Below are 11,486 nucleotides of genomic sequence, written 5' to 3' on the forward strand. Positions count from 1 at the left end.
ATAATATAAACGGTTGACCCAAAGGGAGAAAACAGATTGACTGACATCTGGCACAGAGTCCCATTTCTGACTCACTTGTTCAGTTCCTGTAGACCAAGGCTTGTATGGCTTCAGGTAAATCACTTAGGTTGACCTGACTGTGTCTAGGAGTGAATGTCAGGAGAGAACTGAACTTTAGGAATACATTCAGAGAAGTTAAATGGAGGCAGTGACCAAGACTGAGGAAGGTTGACAAACGGACTCCCCGTTATATATAAAGCACCAAACCACACTTCTGCTTTGGAATTACATTAACATACACTGAAATGAAAAGAAATTTAGAACCTCCATGATAATTTCTGTCTGAAAAAGAAATTGCCAAAATTTGGACAAGTTTTCTCATGCTTACGAGTCTGTATTTTTCCCTATCTCCAATAATAGCAATAGCATTTGCTCACATACTTAAGCCAAAAATCTAGAAATAATCTTTGAGTTCTTTCCCCCACTCTTATTACATGCTCAGCTCAGAAGGAAGTCTGTCAGATCTTCCTGAAAAGTACATCTTAGACTTCCAACTTCTACTGATGATGAAGTTCTTGTGGCAGAGTAGCTTAGATGAGACTAACCCTCATGCTACTAACAATTATAAACTCCAAATCAAGTATAAAATAGCAGCTATTTCATGGCATTTAAAAGTGATCAAAATCAGGCAGAACAGAAGGGAATTCAATTCATAAAAGATATGAATCAGACTGGGTGATATCAACAGGGTTCTCCCCGGTCCATGTAGAAGATGGTACTCAAGCAAAAAAGTAGCAGCCCTTATCTGGGAAATCAGATCAGCATTTGTGAAATCATTTACCACAGATGGGGACTCGAACCCATGTGCTGGGACTCAAACCCAGCCAAAACCCTGCTTGGCACTTGAACCCACATGGCTTGGACTCAAACCCAGTCAAAACCCACAGTACCTGGTTTCAGGAGCTAACGAAACTCAGGTTCTTAATGTCTCACTGCAGAAAGAATTCAGTGAGAGACAGAGTGATAGGTAGGAAGTGGATTTATTCAGATACAGAGAAGCACACTCCACAGACACAGTGTTGGCCATCACAGAGGGCGAATGCAGCCCTGAAATTTGGCATGGTTAGTTTTTACAGGCTGTGTCATTTCCTATGCTAATGAGTGGGTGGATTATTCCAACTGTTTTTGGGAAGGGGTGGAGATTTCCAAGATTTGGGCCACCGCCCACCCCCTTGGTCTTTTAACAGTGCCTTGGAACTCTCATGGCACCTCTGGATGTGTCATTTCACTTGCTGATTGAGGTCTAGTCTTATCTGCAATCTTGGTCCCATTTCATTCTAATTGATTTTATGTTGTGTCCTTGGACTACGTCATTCTTTCAAAAGTTGTGCCCTGCCCCTTTCCCTCCTGTTACATTTGGGGCTGCCAGAGTAACTGGAAATTTAGGGATAAATCTTGGGAAAGAGGGAACCATAAATTGGGAACCTAAACTTTGTGTAAAATCTCTCATCTGACTGAGAATTGAATTGGGCATGAAGAGAGTGAGACTTCTTAGAACCCAAGTGCACGCTAAGTCGCTTCAGTTGTGTCTGACTCTGAAACCCTATGGACTGTAACCCGCCAGGCTCTTCTGTCCCTGAGATTCTCCAGACAAGAATACTGGAATGGGTTGCCATGCCCTCTTCCAGGTGATCTTCCTGACTCAGGGAACAAACCCACAGCTCTTATGTCTCCTGCATTGGCAGGCAAATTTTTACCACTGGTGCTGCTTGGGAAACCCATTAGAATCCAAGGGAAAATGACAATTAGAAGGATAAAGAGTTGAACAGAGATTTAATGAGAAGCTGGTAGCTGGGGAGACAGAGTTTGGCATTCAAATCCCATCAAAAAGAAAGACTTGGTAAATACTTTTAGATTTCCGTAGAAACCCTAGGTGTCTTTTCATGCATCAAACAGGCATATTGGCCCAAATAATGGGTGTGGTCCTACGTGATATCTGCAGCTATGTCACAGAGAACATTTAAGAAGCATCATGTATTATACCCCAGTGCATTGTGTAGCATATGAAAAGTTCTTCAGAGAGTCATGTATTATAGATGAATGTATAACCACAGAAGGGTTTATTTACAATAAATGATTTTTTATCTAGTAACACTCTGAAAAGGGCAGTGAATAGATAAGTTCAGTTCATTCCAACAAACATCATTAATCTCTGCTCAGAAATCCAGTTGATGAGGGGCCTATTCCAGATAGCCTGTCTTTTTTTCCCCTCTCTCCAAAGAGATTCCCCTGGTAAAGGAACTGAGTAGATCACTGGCAAGTTGCTTTAATTCCTTCATCCTTAAGCAACTGAAAATTTCTGTCATAAAGTTTTTACAATTTACATTGAGGCTTGCTACCTGGAAGAAAAGTTATTAAAACCTAGACAGCATATTAAAAAGCAGAGACATTACCTTGCCAACAAAGATCCATCTAGCCAAAGCTATGGTTTTTCCAGTAGTCATGTATGGATATGAGAGTTGGACTAATGATAACCCTATATGCAAAACAGAAAAAGAGACACAGATGTACAGAACAGAATTTTGGACTCTGTGGGAGAAGGCAAGGGTGGGATGTTTTGAGAGAACAGCATCAAAACATGTATATTATCTAGGGTGAAACAGATCACCAGCCCAGGCTGGATGCATGAGACAAGTGCTCGGGCCTGGTGCACTGGGAAGACCCAGAGGAATGGGGTGGAGAGGGAGGTGGGAGGGGGGATTGGGATGAGGAATACATGTAAATCCATGGCTGATTCATGTCAATGTATGACAAAAACCACTACAATATTGTAAAGTAATTAGCCTCCAACTAATAAAAATAAATGGAAAAAAAAAAAAAAAAGGAAAGCTGAGCACTGAAGAACTGGTGCTTTTGAACTGTGGTGTTGTAGAAGACTCTTGAGAGCCCCTTGGACTGCAAGGAAATCCAACCAGTCCATCCTAAAGGAAATCAGTCCTGAATATTCATTGGAAGGACTGATGCTGAAGCTGAAACTCCAGTTCTCTGGCCTGATGTGAAGACCTGACTCATTTGAAAAGACGTTGATGCTGGGAAAGATTGAAGGCAGGAGGAGAAGGGGATGGCAGAGGATGAGATGGTTGGAAAGCATCACCGACTCAATGGACATGAGTTTGAGTAATTCCAGGAGTTGGTGATGGACAGGGAGGCCTGGCATGCTGCAGTCCATGGGATCGCAAAGAGTCAGACATGACTGAGTGACTGAACTGAACTGAACAACATAGAGTGAAAGAAATTAAAGAACCATACTATAACCCAAAAACCCCACTATAAGTTCTAAAATTAAATTTAGCTTAAAAGCTAATAGATGGAATGCAATGGAATAAAATAATAATTTAAAACTTCACTCAAAAATGCAGAAATAGGAGAAAACAGGTAAGAAAAATGGAAGGGAAATCAAATAGTAAGACAATGGATTTAAACTAAAACATATTAATCATTACATTGACTATAAATACTAAAAACTCCAGTTGAAAGACAGATGTGACTGGATATAAAAAAGAAAGATACAACTTTGTTGTTTTTAAAACTACACTTTGTATAAAGATGCAGAGAGGTTGAAAGGAAAAAGATAAAGTTATAACAATCAAAGACTAAATAAAAACTGGAATGGCAGGCAAATTCACTTCAAGAAATAGAGTATTGCCAGAAATAAATGATAAAGTGGTCAAAGCATTAAGAAAACATCAAAATAAAAGCTAAATATATATATGTGGATAATAGCATAGCTTCAAATCTATGAAGCAAGAATCAACACAGCTAAAGGGAAAATAGGCAAATCTATGGTTATATCAGGAAAATTTTAATACTTCCCTTCAATAATTGGTAGAGTATGTAAATAAGAATTTAGTGTGGATTTAGAAAATTGAAGAAAATCATCTTCCCTGGTGGCTCAGATGGTAAAGCATCTGCCTACAATGTGGGAGATCTGGGTTCAATCCCTGGGTTGTGAAGATCTCCTGGAGAAGGAAATGGCAACCCACTCCAGTATTCTTGCCTGGAAAATCCCATGGACGGAGAAGCCTAGTAGGCTACATACAGTCCATGGGGTCGTACAGAGTCGGACACGACTGAGCGACTTCACTTTCACTTTTAGAAAATTGAAAAATATTGTCAAACAAATTGATTGGTTAAAATTTATAAAACACTATTCCACAGTTGCAGGATATATAAATTTTTCAAGTGAATATGGAAAGTTCACCAAGATACATATATGCTGGTTCAAAAAAACTCAATAAATTTCAAAACACTGAAAATATATAGAAGATGTTTTCTGACCACTACAGAAAGAAATTTTAAGCGAATATAAAAATAATACCTAGAAAACTCTAAAATACTTGTACCTTAAGCAGTGCACTTCTAAATATGTTTCAAGCAAGAAATCACAAGGGAAACTCAAACATATCTTGAGTTAAATGATCATGGAAATAGAATATGTCAAAATTTGTGGGATGCAGCTAGATCAGTGTTTAGACAGAAAGGAATAGTGTTAAATGACTATACTAAGAAAGAATAAATGTTTTAGGTCAGTTACCTGAAATTTCAACTAAGGCTGAAAAAATAAGACCAAAGTAACTCAAAGTGAGTAGAAGGAAATAATGAAGAGCAGAAACAAATGATTAGAAAGCAACACCCCCCAAAATAGAGAAATGAACAAAGCCAGAAGTCGGCTAGTTGAAAAGATTAATGAAGAGGATAAACCTCTAGCTAACTCATTAAGAAAAAAATGTGAAAGCACAAATTAAACACTTTAGGAATGAAAAGGAGATCGTACCACAACCTGGATAGCTTTGGTAGTGAATTTTGTCAATGTTAACAGTAAACAATATTAATCTTTCAGAACCATTTATATGAACTCAGAAAAGATAAACTTCCAACTATCAGGAGAGAACACCTATAAGTCTTTTTTATGAGGTCATCAAACTCTGGTACTAGCAAAACCTGATGAGAATATTATGATCAAAGCAAATTATAATCAAAGTAATTCTAGTGGCTATAGACTCAATAACTATCAATAAAATATTAGTAAGTAGTACCCACCATATCAAAAGGGTTTCAAAAGAGTATATCATGAACAAGAGTGTGTTATACAAAAAAGGAAAGGTTTAATATCTGAATATAGCCAACTAATTTTATCATTTTAATAGAATAGAGGAAAAAATTCTTATCACTATGTCTATGAATACAAATAAAACATTTTTACAAAAATTCAAACTTTACTTATGAAAGTAAAATCTTATAAAATCTCTCTGCAAACTAACAGTAAAAGAATACTTTTATAAGGACCTCAGCAATATAGTAAAATAAGAGTTTTCAGAGCTTGTCCCCTCACAGAAACATCAGTTTGAGTAACTATCTACAGATGAAAATACCTTCACAAGAGTTAAGGATTCCAAGTGAGAGATTAAAGATTGGAAAACCTTCTGGATTTCCATTGAAACTCAGCACAGAAATGAGAAAAGATCTATTAAAGAGAGTAAAACAACTGTTTCTCATTATCTATGTCATCCTCTTCTAAGACCTAGCAGTGCAGTTTGTAGAGAGACTCCCAGTTAGTTGAAGAGAAGTGAAATGTGAACCTGACTTTGCCATGGAACCCAAGACCAGGCTTACCCCCAGTGAACTCTGGCACCGGGCTAGCACCTATTGTCCAAGGCTCCAGGCTTCCCCTTCCAGATCTAGGCTCCTGGTCATCACAATGCCAGTCCAGGCTCCAAGGTTCCAGGGTCCAGTTCAGCCCCTGTGGACCCAAGCTCAATACCTGCCCCTGGTGACCCAGCTTCCAGGTGTACACTAGGTTCAGTTGTCACCTGCAGCCCCAGGATCTGGACCAGCCACTGCTGATAATTTTGATAGATGCAGAAAAATGTATTTGACAAAATTCAACACAAAAGTTTTATGATAAAAACTTTTGACAAATTCCCTTGTGGGGCTTCCCTTGTGGTTCAGCTGGTAAAGAATCTGCCTGCAATGTGGGAGACCTGGCTTCGATCCCTGGGTTGGGAAGATCCCCTGGAGAAGAGAAAGACTACCCACTCCAATATTCTGGCCAGGAAAATTCAATGGACTGTATAGTCCATGGGGTTGCAAAGAGTTGGACGTGACTGAGCAACTTTCACTTATTGCTTCACTCTGACAAATTATAAGAAATGTACCTAAGCATTATAAAGGCCATATATGACAAGTCCACAACTAACTTCATAACCAAAGGTGAAAAGTTAAAAGCTTTTCCTTCAAGATAAGAAGCAAGACAAATGTTCCCACTCTTGCTACTTCAATTCAATATAGTGCTAGAAGTTTTAGCCAGTATAATTAGGAAAGAAGAAGAAATAAAAGGTATCCAAATTGAAAAGGAAGGAGTAAGATTGCCTGTGTTTGACACTTATACATATAAAACCCTAAAATCTCTAGCAAAAAAAGAAAAAGCAGAACTAATAAACAATCTCAGTAAGTTGCAAGATACAAAAATCAGCACACAAAAATCAGTTGTATTTCTATACACTAAGAATTAGCATGAAAAGATACTAAGAAAACAATTTATAATAGTATCAAAAGTAATAAAATATTAATGAATAAATTTAATTAAGGTGAAAGATACAGTAAAAATTACAAGACACTGATGAAAGAAATTGAAAAAGACAAATAAATGGAAAGATATTATGCTCATAGATTAGAAGAATTAATATTTTTAAAATGTCATACCACCCAAAGCAATCTACAGATTCAGTGCATCTCTACTAAAATTGTGATGACATTTTCCACAGAAATAGAAAAAGCAATCCTAAAATTTATACAGAATCACAAAAGACCCCAAATAGCCAAAAAAATATTGAGAAAGACCAAATCTGGAAGCATCACACTTCCTAAATTCAAAATATACTATAAAGCTGTAGCAATTAAAACAGTATGACACTGGTGAAAGTGAAAGTTGCTCAGTGGTGTCTGAGTCGTATAGACCCCATGGACTATACAGTCCGTGGGATTCTCTAGGCCAGAATACTGGAGTGAGTTGCCATGGCCTTCTCCAGGGGATCTTCCCAACCCAGGGATTGAACCCCGGTCTCCTGCATTGCAGGCAGATTCTTTACCAGCTGAGCCACAAGGGAGTAAATAGACAAATCAACCAATGGAAGAGAATAGAGAGACCAGAAATAAATCCATACATTTATAATCAGTTAATCTTTGACAAAAGTGCCTAGATTATAGCAATAGTCTCTTCAGTAAATGGTGTTTGTAAAACTGGATATCCACATGTAGAAGAATGAAATCAGATCCTTATCTCATACCATCTATTAAAATCACCTCAAAATGGATTAAAGACTTAAATATGAGTTGAAACTGTAGAATTCCTAGTAGAAAACAGGAGAAAAGCTTTATGACACTGGTTTTGACAATGACTTTTGGCTATAACTCCCAAAGCACAGGCAACAAAAGCAAAAATGGACAATTCAGCTTGCGCCAAACTAAAAAGTTTCATCCAGCAAAGAGAATAGTAGAGTGAAGGGTAAGACTATGGAATGGGGGAAAATATTTGTAAACCATATATATGGTAAGGGGTTAATATACAAAGTCTAAAGGAACTCAAACAACTCAATGGCAAAAAAATAAATCTCCAACTAATAAAAATAAATGGAAAAAAAAAATTGGCGAAAGACCTGACTAGACATTTTGAAAACAAGATGTACAAATAGTCAATAGGTACTTGAGAAAGAAAATGCTCAACATAACTAATCATCAGGAACATGTATATCAAAACTACATTGAGATATCACCTAACATCTGTTAGAATGGCTATTATAAAAAAGAAAAAAGAAAATATTGGTGAGGATGTGGAGAAAAGGGAAACCTGTACACTATTGGTGAGGGTATAAATTAATACTACTATTATGGAAAGCAGTATGGAGGTTCCTCAAAGAGTTACAAGTAGTACTCCCATTTGCTTCTGGATATATATTTAAAGGAAATGAAATCAGTATCTCATAGAGGTATCTCTGTTCCCATGTTCACTGTAGCATTATTGACAATAGCCAAGAAAATGGCATCAACCTGTGTCTATTGATATACGAATGGAAAGAAAATGTGGTATATTCATAAAGTACTATTCAGCTTTAAAACAGAAGAACATCCTGTCACATGCTACAGTAAGGATGAATCTCAATGATATTATACTAAGTGAAATAAGCCAGGCACAGAAAGACAAATGGTACAAGATCTCATTTATATGTGTATTCTAAAACAGTTGAATTCATAGGATGATAGAATAGAATGATGTTAGGAGTTCAAGATTAGAGAAATATGAAAGAGATTTTGATAAAATGGTACAAAGTTTTAGTTATGCAGGATGAATAACTTCTGGAGATCTAATGTACAGCATGGTGAACATAGTTAATAATACTATATTTTACACTTGAAATTTTTTAGAGAGTAGATCTTAAATGTTCTCTCCATATACCCTCAAAAATCACTACGAAAGGTGATGGATATGTTAATTAATTTTATTTTGATAATCATTTCACAATGTATACACATTTTAAAACATCACATTGTGCATCATAAATATATATACTTTTTGTCTGTCAATTGTACCTATATAAAGCTGGAGAAAAAAAATAGTACATAACAACAGCAACAACAAAGGATACTTCCAAAACATAAAAAGGACATCTGTGGAAACTTCAGCTAACACAAAATATAAAGAAAGAAGAGCTGAAGTTTTTAATTTTGAATATCATGACATTTGAAATTTTCTTTTATTGCTGTTGATGTTTTTCAGCTCAATTCAGTTTAGTTCAGTTGCTCAGTCATGTCCGACCCTTTGCGAACCCATGGACTGCAGCACACCAGGCCTCCCTGTCCATCGCCAGTTCCTGGAGTTTACTCAAACTCATGTCCATTGAGTTGGTGATGCCATCCAACCATCTCATCCTCTGTCATCCCCTTCTCCTGCCTTCAATCTTTCCCAGCATCAGGGTCTTTTCAGATGAGTCAGTTCTTCACATCAGGTGGCCAAAGTATCGGAGTTTCAGCTTCAACATCAGTCCTTCCAACGAATATTTAGGACTGATTTCCTTTAGGATGGACTGGTTGGATCTCCTATCTGTCCAAGGGACTCTCAAGAGTCTTCTCCAACACCACAGTTCAAAAGTTGATGTTTTTGGATCCTATCTAAAAAATCTTTGTATTCCTTAGGATAAAAATGATATTCTGTGTGCCCCACAAGAAATTTTATTGATTGAATGTTTATGTTTAGGTCTGTTAAAAGTGAAAGTGAAGTGAAGTCGCTCAGTCGTGTCCGACTCTTTGCGACCCCGTGGACTGTAGCCTACCAGGCTCCTCCGTCCATGGGATTCTCCAGGCAAGAATACTGGAGTGGGTTACCATTTCCTTCTCCAGGGAATCTTCCCAACCCAGGGATAGAACCCGGATCTCCCACATTGGAGGCAGACGCTTTAACCTCTGAGCCACCAGGGAAGCCCAAACCTCTAGTTGATTATTTGATATAGTTTGAGATCTGGATATATAACTGTTCCAGCATTATTTGTTGAAAAATTATCCTTTCCCCATTGAATTACCTTGACATCTTTGTTAAAAATAAACTGATCAGCTATGTGTGGGTTCCTTTCTGTACATCTTCATTCTGTTCATTGATTTATTTGTCTTTCTTTGTATCAGTACTGCAAAGACTTGATATTATAGGTTTATAATAAGTTTAATAATGAGTTAGTGTAAATTCTCTAACTTGATTCATATTTTTCAAGACTGTTTTGGCTCTTCTAGTTCCTTTACATTTCCATATCAGCTTAGAATCCTCTTGTCAACTTCTCCAAAATTTTTGCCTGGATTTTGTATGGAATAACGTTAATCTGTAAACTGACTGGGAAGAATTGATATCTAAATAACACTGAGTCTTCTAATCCACGATATCTCTGTAGTAGGTCTTCCTCAATTTCTCTCTGCAGTGCTTTGCAGCTTTCAGTATGAAAGTATTGCACATCTTGTTAATTTTCTTTCAGTTATTTTATATTTTTAATATATTACAAATGACGTTTTAAAGTATGTTTTCCAATTATTTCTTTGTTAGTGAATAGAAATGCAATTGGTTTGTGGGACTTCCCTGGTGGTCTAGTGACTAAGGTTCCATGCTCCCAATGCAGGAGACCTGGGTTTGATTCTTAGTCAGGGTACTAGATCCCACATGCTACAACTAAGAGTTTGCGTGCTGCAACTAAAGATCCCCACATGCCACAACTAAAAAACCTGCATGTCACAACTTAAAATTCCGCATGTTACAACTAAGACCCAGCGCAGCCAAATAAATATACAAATATTTTTTAAAAAATGAAACACAATTGGTTTGTGTGATCTGACACAACGTGATAACTTGGTAAGTTCTCTTGTTAATTTTATTAGTTATTTTCTGGATTTCTTAGGATTTTTATCATTATTTACCATACACAATCTGTTTATGAAAAAGACAGTTTTCTTCTTTCCAACTGTAATGCCTTTTATTTATTTTTCTTGCCTTATTGTACTGCCTGGGACACCCATAACAATAACATACAGAGTGATTATAGTGAACATTCTTGCTTTGCTCTTTTTTTTTAATTTAAAAAAGTTTATTTTATTTATGTATAATTGATTTACAATGTTGTGTTAATGTTTCTGTGCAGCATAGTGATTCAGATATATACAAACACTTTCTTTTTCATATTCTTTTCCATTATGGTTTATAGCAGGACATTACATATAGTTCTCTGTGCTATACAGTAGGATCTTATTATTTATCCATTCAATATATAACAGTTTAACCTTCTAATCCTAAATTTCCAATCCATTCCTCTCCCACTCCCCCACCCCCTTGGAAACCACAAGTCTGTTCTCTGTGTCAGTGAACCTGTTTCTGTTTCATAGATAAATTCATTAGTGTCATATTTTAGGTTCAACATGTAAGTGATATAATTAGGTATTTATCTTTCTCTTCATGATTTACTTCACTTAGTATGATAATCTCTAGGTTTGTCCATGTTGCTGCAAATGGCTTTTACTTCCTTCTTTTTAATGGCTGACTAGTATTCCATTGTATATATGTACTGCATCTTCTTTACCCATTTATCTGTTGATGGACATTCAGATTGTTTCCTTGTCTTGGCTATTGTGAATAATACTGCTGTGAGCACTGGGGTACATGTAACTTTTCTAATTATAGTTTTGTCTGGATATATGCCCAGAAGTGGGATTGCTGGATCATATGGCAACTTTTATTTGTAGTTTTTTGAGGAACTTCCATACTGCATTCCATAATGGCTGTACCAATTGGCATTCCCACCAACAGTGTAGGAATGTTCCTTTTCTCCACACCCTCTCCACCATTTGTAGATTTTTTCAATGATGGCTATTCTGACTGGTGTGAGGTGATACCTCATTGT

The sequence above is a fragment of the Dama dama genome, chromosome 16 (assembly GCF_033118175.1).
Source record: "Dama dama isolate Ldn47 chromosome 16, ASM3311817v1, whole genome shotgun sequence".
Taxonomy (NCBI): domain Eukaryota; kingdom Metazoa; phylum Chordata; class Mammalia; order Artiodactyla; family Cervidae; genus Dama; species Dama dama.